Source organism: Phalaenopsis equestris, unplaced genomic scaffold, assembly GCF_001263595.1.
Source record: "Phalaenopsis equestris unplaced genomic scaffold, ASM126359v1 Scaffold210877, whole genome shotgun sequence".
Lineage (NCBI taxonomy): Eukaryota > Viridiplantae > Streptophyta > Magnoliopsida > Asparagales > Orchidaceae > Phalaenopsis > Phalaenopsis equestris.
In genome coordinates this window covers 29074-42665 of record NW_018229929.1, presented here as the reverse complement: position 1 = coordinate 42665, position 13592 = coordinate 29074, and positions in this window count along the sequence as shown.

The following is a 13592-nucleotide window of genomic DNA, read 5'->3' as shown; positions in this document are numbered from 1 at the left end:
CATTGGAGATCTTAAACTGGAATGTAAAAAATCAACTAAGACTTTGGCTGAGTATATTTTACGTTGGATAAATCTTGACATGAAGTGTGAGCCACAGTTGTAGAAACAACATTCAATCAAGGTTTTACTTAAGAGTATCTTCGGTCTGATAGCTTTCATGAATAAGGGTCTTACAATTAAGTCATATGGAAAGCTACTTAGTAAAGCCAACAACTTAAATTGAGAGGTCAAATATACAGAATTTTTGGAGAAGACTAAGAGGCCTAGACAGACGAAAGCATTTGAGCAGAAGTCCAGGATAGTGGCAGCAGTAGACAAAGAAAAGTAGCCTATGGAGATTTAGACTAAGGCCTCTCAGTAGTACAACCGACAACCACAGTAGTATGGTCAGCAATACAATCATCCTGGTCAGTCGTTATCTCGACAGAGATCATACAAAACCGACAAAGGACAGGGTATGTCAATTGCAAATCAGTGGAACAAATTATATTCCTTCAAAGATGAATAAATAAAAAAGATGTTCCTAATTTTATTAAAAAGATAGAGTTCAAATTTCCTAAGCCGAAGAAACCAGAGGAAGTCACCAAGAAAGATCAACAAAATTATTGCCCATACCACATATTACTTGGACATACTATAGTGATTTGCTTCAGTTTTAAAGATTGTCTCGAGAAAAAAATTATAAAAGTAAAAATATAGCAATAATGAAGGAATATTTAATAGAACTTGAAGGAGGTTCTGTAAATATGATTTTGGCCGAGCCAATTTCTCTGATAGATTCGTACACAGTGGACAAAGAATAGAGCATAGTTGGACTAGATCCTCCAAAAAGATAATGAATCAGATTTAGACCGCCTCAATGCAAGCCTCATATCAGATTCTATAGCCTGCCACACTGGTGCTAGCCATCACAACAGAGAAGCTGACGTAAGAGGGAATAAGAAAGAAGGTGAATGTCAATAAAATGAAGATCGATAGAATGAAGGGTAGAGTAGGGGTTGCCTTATGTTAGATTAATTGTGTCGGATATGGTGAAAATACCTCTCAAATCATTCACTTTGTACAATTATCTCTACGTCCCTCTGGGATCTTATAATTTTGAGATTTATGATTTTGGCTACGTTCTAACTTCCTCCAGTGATAACATAACGAATCATAACCAATTTAACCCCAATTTTGATTAAAAAATTATCCTTAAATCATGCAAAATCTCAATGGGTGCATCAGTGAAGAGAAAGAAGACTTCAACAACACTAGCTATGACAGTTCAGGAAGTGAGGAACTAGTCCTCAACTATAAAAGAACACCGATGGAAATAAATTTGGGCTCTTTTGATTTAGAATTGACACCAGAGGAATTAACAATAGCATTAGTACTCCTAGGCTTGATTCAAAAGATGTAAGAGATAATAAGAGGAAATCTAATGAGTGTAAATGTTTTACTTCTTGGAACGACTCCAATGGAAAAAGGGAAATAAGACATTACTCAGATGTAGCCACCTCCACCAATGGAAGGAACACATACTCAAGAAGAAATTAGAGGTTCAAATAAATTTGATTACAATGTGTTAGCTCAACTTAGGAAGTTGCCAACATAATAAAATGTCAATGATGCTCTGATCCTGTCAAAGATGGTGAGAGATTCTTTGATCAAGGCTCTATTTGATCAAGAAATTTGCTTAGCTCAAATGGCTAGCACATCCTCAGATGAAGTTTTCTCATTAAAGGAATAGCCTGGGGTAACCTTCGCTAATGAAGATTTGTTTATTGGTATTGCCAATTGATCCTGGTTAAATATAGTTGTATAAAATTTATAAAGTTGACTCCGCTTTATAACGGTGCCAAAAACTTGATGTGGTATTTTAATAATAATAACATTAAGCTCTTAAGAATGGGATTCTACACAAGTATAAGTATTGTTATCAAATAATATAAGACTTTTTGTTTAAGTCCCAAATATAGATCCCACAGGGAATGGTTAAATTTGAAATGATAAATTAATTAGGAAATTTACAAAAATCAAATGAAATTAGTTTCACTAGTTTTGAATGTTTAAGATACTATCAAAGCTAAATTATTTACTACTAGTAGAAATTTAAAGTAGGTTTTAAAATTAATAACTAATAAACTATGTTTATGTGATGAAGTTTTTTATGTGATGAAGTGTGATGAAGTTTTCTAATATGAGAAAGCATCTTTCCCACTACAATGAGTTTTTGGTGAAATGAGATGAGATAAATGGCAAAGATCTTAACAAAGCTTACCCAAAGGATGAATTTATTCTACCAATTCTAGAATTAATGGTAGACATTGCAACTACACATGCAATATTCTCCTTTATGGATGGGATGTCATTATACAATCAAATTAAAATGTCCTAAAACGAACCAAATACAGCTTTCAGGACACCAATTAGAATTTACTGTTACAAAGTATTGTCATTTGGAGTAAAAAAATGCTAGTGCTACTTACCAAAGAGCCATGACAGAAATTTTTGATGAACTTATCCACAAACAAGTTGAATATTATGTGGATGACTTGGTTGTCAATAGTAAACAAAAAGATGATCATGTGTATGATTAGAGAATCATCTTTGAACGATTACGATGATTTAATCTTAAAATGAATTATTTAAAGTGTGCCTTTGGTGTCACTTCACGGAAGTTTTTAGGATTTGTTATTCAACATCATGGGATCGAAATTTACCCACTCAAAATTGAAGTCATTTTGAACAAGCTTCCTCTAAAAAATCTAACCCAAGTACAATATTTCCAAGAAAAACTAGCCTATATTCGACATTTTATTTCCAAACATTCAGGTAGGTGTTAACCTCTCACTACCTTAACTTGGAAAGACACCAAATTTGTATGGGATAAAAAATGCCAACACACCTTTGAAAATATTATGCATTACTTAACAACATCTCTTGTTTTAGCAACCCCTGTGTTAGGAAGACCTCTTATCCTTTACACTACAGCATTAGGCAATTCTCTTGGAGCGTTACTTGCTCAAATTAATGATGAAGGCAAATAAAATGCATTATATTACCTAATTCAATGTTTGTTTCCAATTGAAACAAGATACACTGCAATTAAGAAGCATTGTTTTGCCTTGATCTTTCAGCTCAAAAGCTAAGACACTATATTTGACAAGGTAATTCTCATCTCAAGAGTTAAACCATTGCAATACTTGATGACTCAACCAACACTTTCTGGCACTTTCTGGAAAACTGAACTGGCAAGATGGGCAATGATACTGCTCCAATTTGACATAACATTTGTGCCATTGCGTGTTGTCAAAGGATAAATTCTAGCAGACTTCTTAGCAACACATTCTATACCAATTGAATCCCCACTTAACAATGATCTGCCTGATGAGCAAATATTGACAGAAAAAGATGGGAATTGTATTTTGACGAAGCTCCATCTGCTTGAAAAGATAAAGATCAACATAAAATCATATCAGGCAAAGTTGGAGTAGGATGAATCTTCATCACTCACGGACAAGGCAATGATTCCGTTTTCCTACCATTTGACAGAGCCATGTTAAAATAATGAAGCTGAATATGAAGCACTCATAACCGACTTATAATTGAAAATATTAATGGAAATCAAACATATTGACATCTATGAAGATCCTCAATTGACTATCAACCAGATTGCAAAAAAATACAGAAACCTGAAGCCCAGGCTTGAACAATATTTCAATTATATCATGAAATTATTCCAAAAAAATTCGAACGTGGCATTTTTCCTAATTCTTAGATGAGATAATTGTTTAGCAGATGCTTTAGCCAAACATACAAAAGAATTTGCTAGTCCAAAAGGGAATGACATTTCAGTCTCTATAGTAATAGTTGTTGACAAAGAATAAGATGATTGGCAAGAACCAATTATCAAATTTCTGCAAACTGGAATGTTACATGAAAATAGTTCTTTTGCAGCCCAAATTAAACAGAGAGCATTATCTTACACTCTAGTAAATAATGTTCTTTATCGACAATTTTTAAATTAAATGTGGATAAGATGCTTGGGTCAATCTGAATATCAAGATCTCAATAAGGAAATTCATTCAGGCCTATGTGGTGCACACCAGTCTGGGCCAAAAATGAAAATGAAAATAAAAAGAATAAGATATTACTGGCCGACAAAGATGACTGACTTTCTTGAAATAGCAAGGAAATGTCATCAATGTCAAGTCCATGGGGTAGTCTTACATCAATCACCAAATTTATTACATCCGACAACTGCAGCTTGGCCATTTGACTATTGGGGCACACATATAGTGGGCTTTATAGACCCTCCATCATTAAAGGACATAGATTTATTTTAGCTGCCACAGATTACTTTTCTAAATGGGCAAAAGTGATACAGTATAGGGAGAGCAGGTTCTCCACTTCTTCAAGACACATATCGTATATAGATTTGGAATCCTTGAATAGTTATATCAGATAATGGATTAGCCTTTAAAAATACAAGATGAACATTTTTATTCAAGGACATGGAATAGACTAAAGATAATTGACAATTTATTATCCTAAAGCCAATATTTTAGCTGAAGCTTTCAATAAATCATTAGTTTAGACCTTGGAAAAGACATTAACCAACAACCTAAGATAGTGGCATGAAAAATTGATTAAATATTTGTGGGACTATAGAACTACATACCGTACACCAACACGGTCAACACCATTGCTCTGGTATATGATTCTAAAGCCATACTTCCATTAAAAGTTATAATTCCTTCTCTCAGGGTTGCAATTGCAAATAAAATAATTGAAGAAGAAATTGCAAAGTTACAACTTGGAGAACTTGAAAGTTTGGAAGGAAAATGACTGCAAGCTCAACAAAATTTGGAATTATATCAAGCCAAAATGATACAAGCCAATGACAAATTGATTTTCCCTAGAACATTTCAAATCAGGAACTTGATTTTAGTACTTTAAAGACCAATCTTTGCTCATAAGAAAATAAGTGGAAAATTTTAGCCAATATGGGAGGGTCCTTATGTTATTGAAAAGACATACTTGGGATGATACTATCAGTTGGTTGATTGTCAATGTGAAAGAATTTTATCCCCAATCTATGAGAAGTATTTAAAAAATATTATGTGTCATAAAAACATATATAATGACATATTTTTAAAGTGGGAAAACAATAAAATTTTTCATGTTCATCTTGATTGTACAAACTTGACTTTAGTCTGTTGAGATTTCTTTTTGCTTATGAAGCAGGTGCTTATAAGCATAATTCCCCAAAATAAAATCATAAAAATTTGATCAATAAAATATCTTGAAAGTGGAATTTAGTCAGACATGATACATTACCCTATTGCTCGCAGGAAAATGTCTAACAACAGGCTCCTTTTCACCTTTTGAAGTGGTGTTTGTTTGGCATTGGATTGCCGATACATTGTAAATGGATCCAGAATCCATTTTGACTTTGATTTAACACAAATCAATTGATTATGCATTGGACAACTATTATCCATTGTTGATAAAGAAGAGGTTGAAGAAAAATTGCCTATATTGGAATTTAAAATTCAACAACAAAATATTGTCAAAGAAAAAGTAAAACCACTTAATCAAAAACGAAAACCTGACACTGGAAAGTTGAAATCGACAATGGTAGCTACAACTCATGCATTCGTAGAAACATCTGTTTCTTGTATCAATAAATTGACATCAAAATTGACTCAATCCCAGAGACGAAAGTTTAATAAATGACTAAAACAACCAGAAGAAAAAGAAAGACAAGATACGAAGCTTGTGGAAGATGTTGCTGATGGCTTTGAATTCCCTATTCCTGAATATCCACCCGAGGAAGTGTATCTTGTCTTATGGGTGGAAAATCTAGGCCCCAAAAAATAAGAAGTGATAGTAAGGACTACCTTCACACCAACCCCATAAGTGTCAGCCCTTGATCTTACAGTATCAGAGAGGCAACATAATAGGCAAATTGTTTCTAAAGTAGAACTAAAATGTATCCAAATAATCAAATGACTCTCATTTGAATAGTTCAAGCACATCAACGGTCAGACTATTAACATTTTTGAAGGTATTCAACTGTTTACTAGAGTCATTAATGAAGACGAACAAGCAACCATCATTGAACATGTAATGGAAGCATGTGATCTTGGATGAGCTGCACGTCTCAGAAAAAGAACGTATTCTAAACCTAGCAAATGAATACGTGGAAAATGAAGGGTAACTGTTCAGTATGGATGTTGCTACAATTATGTCAAAGATAGAAATGGAAATCCTCTCAGAATCCTACAACACGAGCAGGTAGACCCATTGCCCACCATGATCTTTCAGATCATGAGATGACTCAGTACTTGGAACATAATGCCCGTTGATTGTATTCTAGATAGTTGCATCATCATAATAAACAATGAGGGAGACTGTATCCCGCCTCATATTGATAGTCACAACTTTGAAAGATCTTTCTGTACACTGTCATTGAAGAATATATGTTTCATTTTGTTTGGAAGGGAAATACAAATTGTATGACTAGGAGAATTTCAGGGATCCTATTAAATCCGACTTCTGCGAGGATCAATCTTGCTTCTACAAAGAAATGGAGCCGATATGTCCAAGCATTGCATACCGAGCATCAAAAGAGAACGTATTTCAATAACATTGCAAAGGATGCAACCCAAAAAGTGTTCCATCGGATATCAGCCTATTCCAAAGCTTTAAGGTTTACAACCTTTGGATCTACCATGGCCCTATGAATATCCAAACACCTGAGACATACTTGATAGAACTTATTACGATGGTATCTTGGCATGCTAGATATTTGTAGAAGGTCTAGTAGTATCCAAGGTTATAGAGATGACAATGAACAATATAATTTATGATATAGTCTTTGTACTGCAGTTTTATCACGATGTTTTGTCTGTAAAACATGGTGTGCTACTGGTACCTTTAGCAACAATATCGTTAATGTACATTATCTTTGATGATGAAATGATATCTTATGAAAATTCGCCAGTCTTCTAAAATGTTTGTACTGGTCTAAATTGCCAAAATAAACATCAACAGTTGAAAATGACATAAATGACAAATAATTTTACTTATTAATGACATCAACATTGTATTTCAAATTTCTAAATCAAATCCCCATCAGAAATCTGAAACCCTTTCATACATTTTCCTCTTGATATTAGATGTAAGTCCTTCCTTACATTGGTTTTCCTTTAGCATTTTTTGTTTGAATAGGATATAAGTCTCCTATCATTCCTTTCTGGCATTGACATTTTACATCTATAGTTTGTAGTATGTAACATCCTTAAATGGATTATGACATCTACTTTCCATTTAACAACTGGATGTAAGATCTTCCTCATACGGAGTTATGACATTCATTTAGTTACTTCTTTGAGATAGGATGTAAGTTGCATAACATTGCTTCTCAAAATGGACATCGACATTTGACATCTCTGGTTTGTAGTATAAGACCTCCTTAAATGGATTACGACATCTACTTTCCTTTTAAATATTGGATGTAAGACATTTCTGATACGAAGTTATGACATTCCTTTAATTACTTCTTTGAGATATGATGTAAGTTGCATAGCATTCCTTCTCAAAACTGACATCGACATTTGAAATCTCTGGTTCGTAGTATAAGACCTCCTTAAATGGATTACAACATCAACTTTCCTTTTAACTATTGGATGTAAGACCTTGATGATACAGAGTTATGACATTCCTTTAGTTACTTCTTTGAGATAGGATGTAAGTCACATAGCATTCCTTCTCAAAACCGACATCGACATTTGATATCTCTGGTTTGTAGTGTAAGACCTCTCTAAATGGATTATGGCATCTAGTTTCCTTTTAACTATTTAATGTAAGACCTTCCTGACATGGAGTTATGACATTCCTTTAGTTACTTCTTTGAGATAGGATGTAAGTCACATAGCATTCCTTCTCAAAACCGACATCGACATTTGATATCTCTGGTTTGTAGTGTAAGACCTCTCTAAATGGATTATGGCATCTAGTTTCCTTTTAACTATTTAATGTAAGACCTTCCTGACATGGAGTTATGACATTCCTTTAGTTACTTCTATGAGATAGGATGTAAGTCGCATAACATTCCTTCTCAAAACCAACATCGACATTTGACATCTCTGGTTTGTAGTATAAGTCCTCCTTAAATGGATTATGGCATCTACTATCCTTTTAACTACCTTCCTGATTTTGAGTTAAGGCATTCCTTTAGTTACTTCTTTTAGATATGATGTAACTCGCATAGCATTCCTTCTTAAAACCGACATCAACATTTTACATCTTTGGTTTGTAGTATAAGACCTCCTTAAATGGATTATGGCATCTACTTTCCTTTTAACTATTGGATGTAAGACCTTCCCGATATGGAGTTATGGCATTCCCTTAGTTACTTCTTTAAGATAGGATGTAAGTCGCATATCATTCCTTCTCAAAACCGACAGACATTAACATTAGATATCTTTGAGAATATAATAAGACCTCCTTAAATGGAATATAATATTTATTCTCTCTCTTATTATTGGATATAAGATCTTCCTGACATAGAATTATGACTTTCCTCTAACCTTGAGATAGGATATAAGTCTCATAGAATCCCTTCTCAAAAGCAACAAACCGACAATTTTATCGTGATAACTAGACCGTTTTGGTCAATGCCAATATGTGTGCATACTTCACTAGCATTCCACACATATTGGGGGCCAACTTGTTGACCCCACTTTTTGTGAGGATCCTAATATGACACTTACATACCAAACATAGCTTGAGTAATCCTATGACTCAAGATCCTTAGACATCTTCAAAAGACTTGAAAATGATGATTATGATCATTAAGGCAGAAGGTCTACCAACATTGACCTCTTTGGACATACCTAGGTTACGAAAACCTTAAAAATTGAATTAACCTTCAAAATACCCTTTTGGACCTCAACAATGACAACGCTCTAAAATAATCAGATCAGTGGGGACAAACCCTAATCTGGTTAAATCTTGATCTAATGGTCATTACATTGACCATAAAGTCAACATTGACACCCAGTTGATTCAATTGACCAACTTTGACTCATATGGTCAATTTTGGTCAAAATGGTCAATCTTGGTCAAACTTGTCAACTTTGGTTCACCTAGAACAATAGATCAGTCTAAACCTAAAATTGATCAAATTAGATCATTTGACCATTTCAAAACACCAAAATGGTCAAACTTAACCATTTGGTCAACTGTAGACACCATTGACTAACTAGTAGTCAAAGCTTCACAGTCACCACATTGACCATATAATCATCCATAGACCCAAATGATGACCACATGGTCAAGACAACACCATATGGTCAATTTGACCATTCTGATCAACCTTGGTCAACATGGGTCAACCTTGATCAAACCCAAGTCATACCACCAACCCAAGACCCCTATGACTAAACTAACCATGACATGGTCGAGACTGTCATCCTGGTCAACCGTTGACCTAATTGGTCAAATTTGGCCACAATGGTCAACCCCATGACTAAAGGATCACCACATTAACCACAATGGTCAACCCTTGACCAAAATTAGTCAAACTTGATCAACTGGTCAACTCAAGACCATATGATACTATAAAACCAAAAATAGACCCTATGATTAACCCAATTTCCAAAAAGACATCACCTTAGGAGCAATTTGACCATCATGGTCAACCACGGTCAACCATGCTCAATTTTGGTCAACATGAACAAACCAAGCCATAATACTAAACCCAATGGATCCTTAACCATGACAAGGTTAGGTAAGTCACATTGGTCAATCTTGGACTTGAATTGGTCAACTATGTTCAACCCTGGTCAACCATGGTCAATTTGGTTAAACTTGGCCAACATTACCATCTTTGATCAAAATTTGGTCTTTTCATCAAAATATTTTATTCTCCTAATTAATTATTTATTTAATTAATTAAAGAGAGTAAAATTAATGATTATTAAACCTACGATTAAGTGTAAAATATTGATTTAAAACCCATGGGAAGACAAATCCATGACACATAAAAAATCATATCTTTTTCACTTAAACCTTAAAATCTATCACATGACAAATTCATAATGGGCCACCCATGACCCATGAAACCTACCATGACAAGGTTGACATGTTAATTAACTCATAGGCTACCCTTTTTGACTAAGTCATGAAGCCATCATCAAAAAGCAAAAAGGTGTCACTCTTTCATATATTGATTAAATGAGACAATTGTGAGCTTATCCTACAGCTCGCCCATCCTCCAATGAAGAAGAGACTTATATAAGCCTCTTCCTTCCCATGATTAAGGTAATTATGAGCTTAAAATGATAAAGGATGATGAGGAAGGGTATGTTTCATCCCTTCCTCAATAACATTAATTGACCCAAGAAATTCATTTGGTGAAGGTTCTATCAGGCTGATTGAGCTGCCATTCACACCACCCAAGCTTGCCAATGGGAGGTAGCAAAAATAGAAGCCCAATTCTTAATCTAAATGAACATCTCCAAGGATGATTGATGGAGAGCTCTATCCATGCAATAAATATTCTTAGAACTTATCCTCAGAACTTTCTAAGGATAAGAGCTAACTTCCTTGCATAAACCTGAATAAAGCAACCACCATCAATGGCTATAAAAAGAGCTAGCCATGAGCATCCATAGAAAGAAGACATCCATATACTACCCAAAACCTCAGATATCCTAGAGAGAAAATCTTGCTAATAGCCAAAGGAAAAAAACTGATATACTACCCAATACTTCCCTGCATAGACCTGAACAATGCAACCACCATCAATGGCGATTAAGTTGGACGGCAGATCCGTCCATACAAAACATCTAAACTACAGGCCACGTTTGCCCTTGCGTGTGCCTCTCTACTGAATAGGAGCTTTCCATGCGCGCGTTCGATTGATCTGAGGTGTGAGTCAGCGCCACATGTTATTTCCTTTAAGTAGGAAATTCAAAAAGACATAAAATAAATAAAACTTTAAAAATTCACATCTTTTCACAAAAAAATCACAAAAAAACCATTGAACTCGGGACAATGTGTAGAATATTTTGGACATAAAATAAGAATTTAATTAATTATATTTAATTTTTAATTAATTAATTACTCCCTTGAATAATTTAATTATTAAAAATTATTAATAATTTTAAAAATTTTGATGTTCTTAGGGAATTATCTCCAAAATTTGGGCCAAACTTAATTCAAACTCTTTAGTTCAACCCAACTTGAACCTGATCCAACTCAAACTATTAAGTTCAAACCAACTTGAGCCAAACTGAAATCAAACCCCAGGTCCAACCCAACTTGAACCTAATTCAATTCAAACCTTCATTTTTAAACCAACTTGAACTTAAACTTAAACACTTAGTCTCAACTCAAGTTAACCTAAATCTTGACCAACATTGAACATAAATCGACCCAACTCTAAGTCCTAACCATATTGGACTTAAGACAATTATAAATCTTAGGTTCTACCTATATTGAACTTAAAACATTTTAAGTCCTAGCTAAATTGGACTTAACCCAATTTAATCCTAAGGTTTTACCTAATTGAACCAAAAATATTTTAAGTCTTAACTACATTGGACTTAAACCATTTTAATCCTTAGGTTCGGTTCTACATATATTGAACCTAAAACATTTTAAGTCCTAACTACATTGGACTTAAACAATTTAATCCTTAAGTTCTACTTATATTGAAGCTAAAACATTTTAAGTCCTAACTATATTGGACTTAAACCATTTTAATCCTTAGTTTGTACCTACATTGAACCTAAAACATTTTGAGTCCTACTTACATTGGACTTAAACCATTTCAAACTTAGTTTATACCTATATTAAACCTAAATCATCTTAAGTCCTACCTAAATTGGAATTAAACCATTTCAAAGTTTAGGTTATACCTACATTGAACCTAAAGCATCTTAAGTCCTAACTACGTTGTACTTAAACCATTTCAACCTTTAGTTTCTACCTACATTGAATCTAAATCATCTTAAGTTCTAACTATATTGGACTTAAACAATTTCAACCTTTAGGTTAAAGGTTCTACCTACGTTGAACTTAAATCACCTTAAGTCATACCCACATTGGACATAAAATATTTTAACCTTTAGGTTCTATCTACATTGAACATAAATCATCTTCATAATTCAAGATTTATCCAAATTGAATGACACCAATCTTCAAGTTTCACCGACGTTAAACCAAAATCTTAGGCTTCAATTAAACTCCTTCAGGTCTAACTGACATCAGGTCTAAAACAAATGACATCATATAAACGCAACGCACCGACATAAATGACATAAAAATCAACTCACCAACATAAACAACAAAAAAATCATCTTAAAAGACATTAAAACTTAAACTCAAACATATTTTTTCATATTTATAAAGATTTCTTGGATGACGCAAATTGTGGTTGCTGACAAGAATCTTCCAGTCCTGGTTTAAACACCTTTGAAACTAAGTAAATCTGAATATTTTACTACCCTGGGACGATAGAGCCATAGATATCTTAACCGAGTCTTTTAAAAATTATTCAAAAAATTAAATGACCAATTAAAACTGATAAATCTAAAGACATGATTTTATTTTAATCGTGTTATGTTTTGCAGGTTTACTAGAGCTATGAAAATTAAATTTCACTTTAGATTTCCTTTATGTTATAGGGTCTGCTAACTATATTTTGCAAGACAACATTCCAGAAGAGGAATTTCAAGACAACAAAATAAAACAAAAAAAAAACAACAAACGACAAAATAAAACAAAATGATATGATAAAATAAAAGACAAGAAATAACAAAACTAGACAATAATAGACAAAATAAAAAAAAAAATGACATATACAAAATGACAAAAATAAAAATAAAAAAATGACATGACACAAAATCAAAACTTTTAGGAAAGCCACAAATCCAAAACTTCTTGGATAGCCATAAACAAAAATAAACAAGAAATGACATGCTAAATACAAAATAACAAAATAAAAACAAGACGGCATGACATGCCATGAACAAGCAGAACAAAAACTTTAGGTTAAAATCAGATACTTAGAAATCTACTACCCTAGAGAAAAACATTTGATGTTTCTTTCCTTGACCTTGACATTTTAGAAGAATGAATGTTAACGCTAATCCAGCATTTTCTTAGGTAAATCTAGAATTACTTAAGATGTAATTAAATATTGGAGCTTGTTTTTATAGGAAAAAAAAGAACTCATAATAAGTAATCAACCTAAATCTCTGTTTATTAGAACTTTTATGTGGTTTTCCTAATATGAGAAGTTAACATTCTAGATTCCTTCTCTATAAGTTTACCACCCAAAATTTCTCTTATTTTCTATCATTATTTTCCCTTTTTTCCTTTCTCTTAATTCCTTAATACCTGAAGAACTTTCATTTGAACCAAAAGATTAAGGTAAATTGGAGAATAAAGCAATAAAATAGATAAACATAGTGGCAACTCCAACACCTTTACCGACATTCGACGGCGACCCACGAGAGAATTGGCAACGACCACGAATGACACAGCTCCGGGCCCATCAACCATTTATGCTTGAATGGTTTAAGTGATGT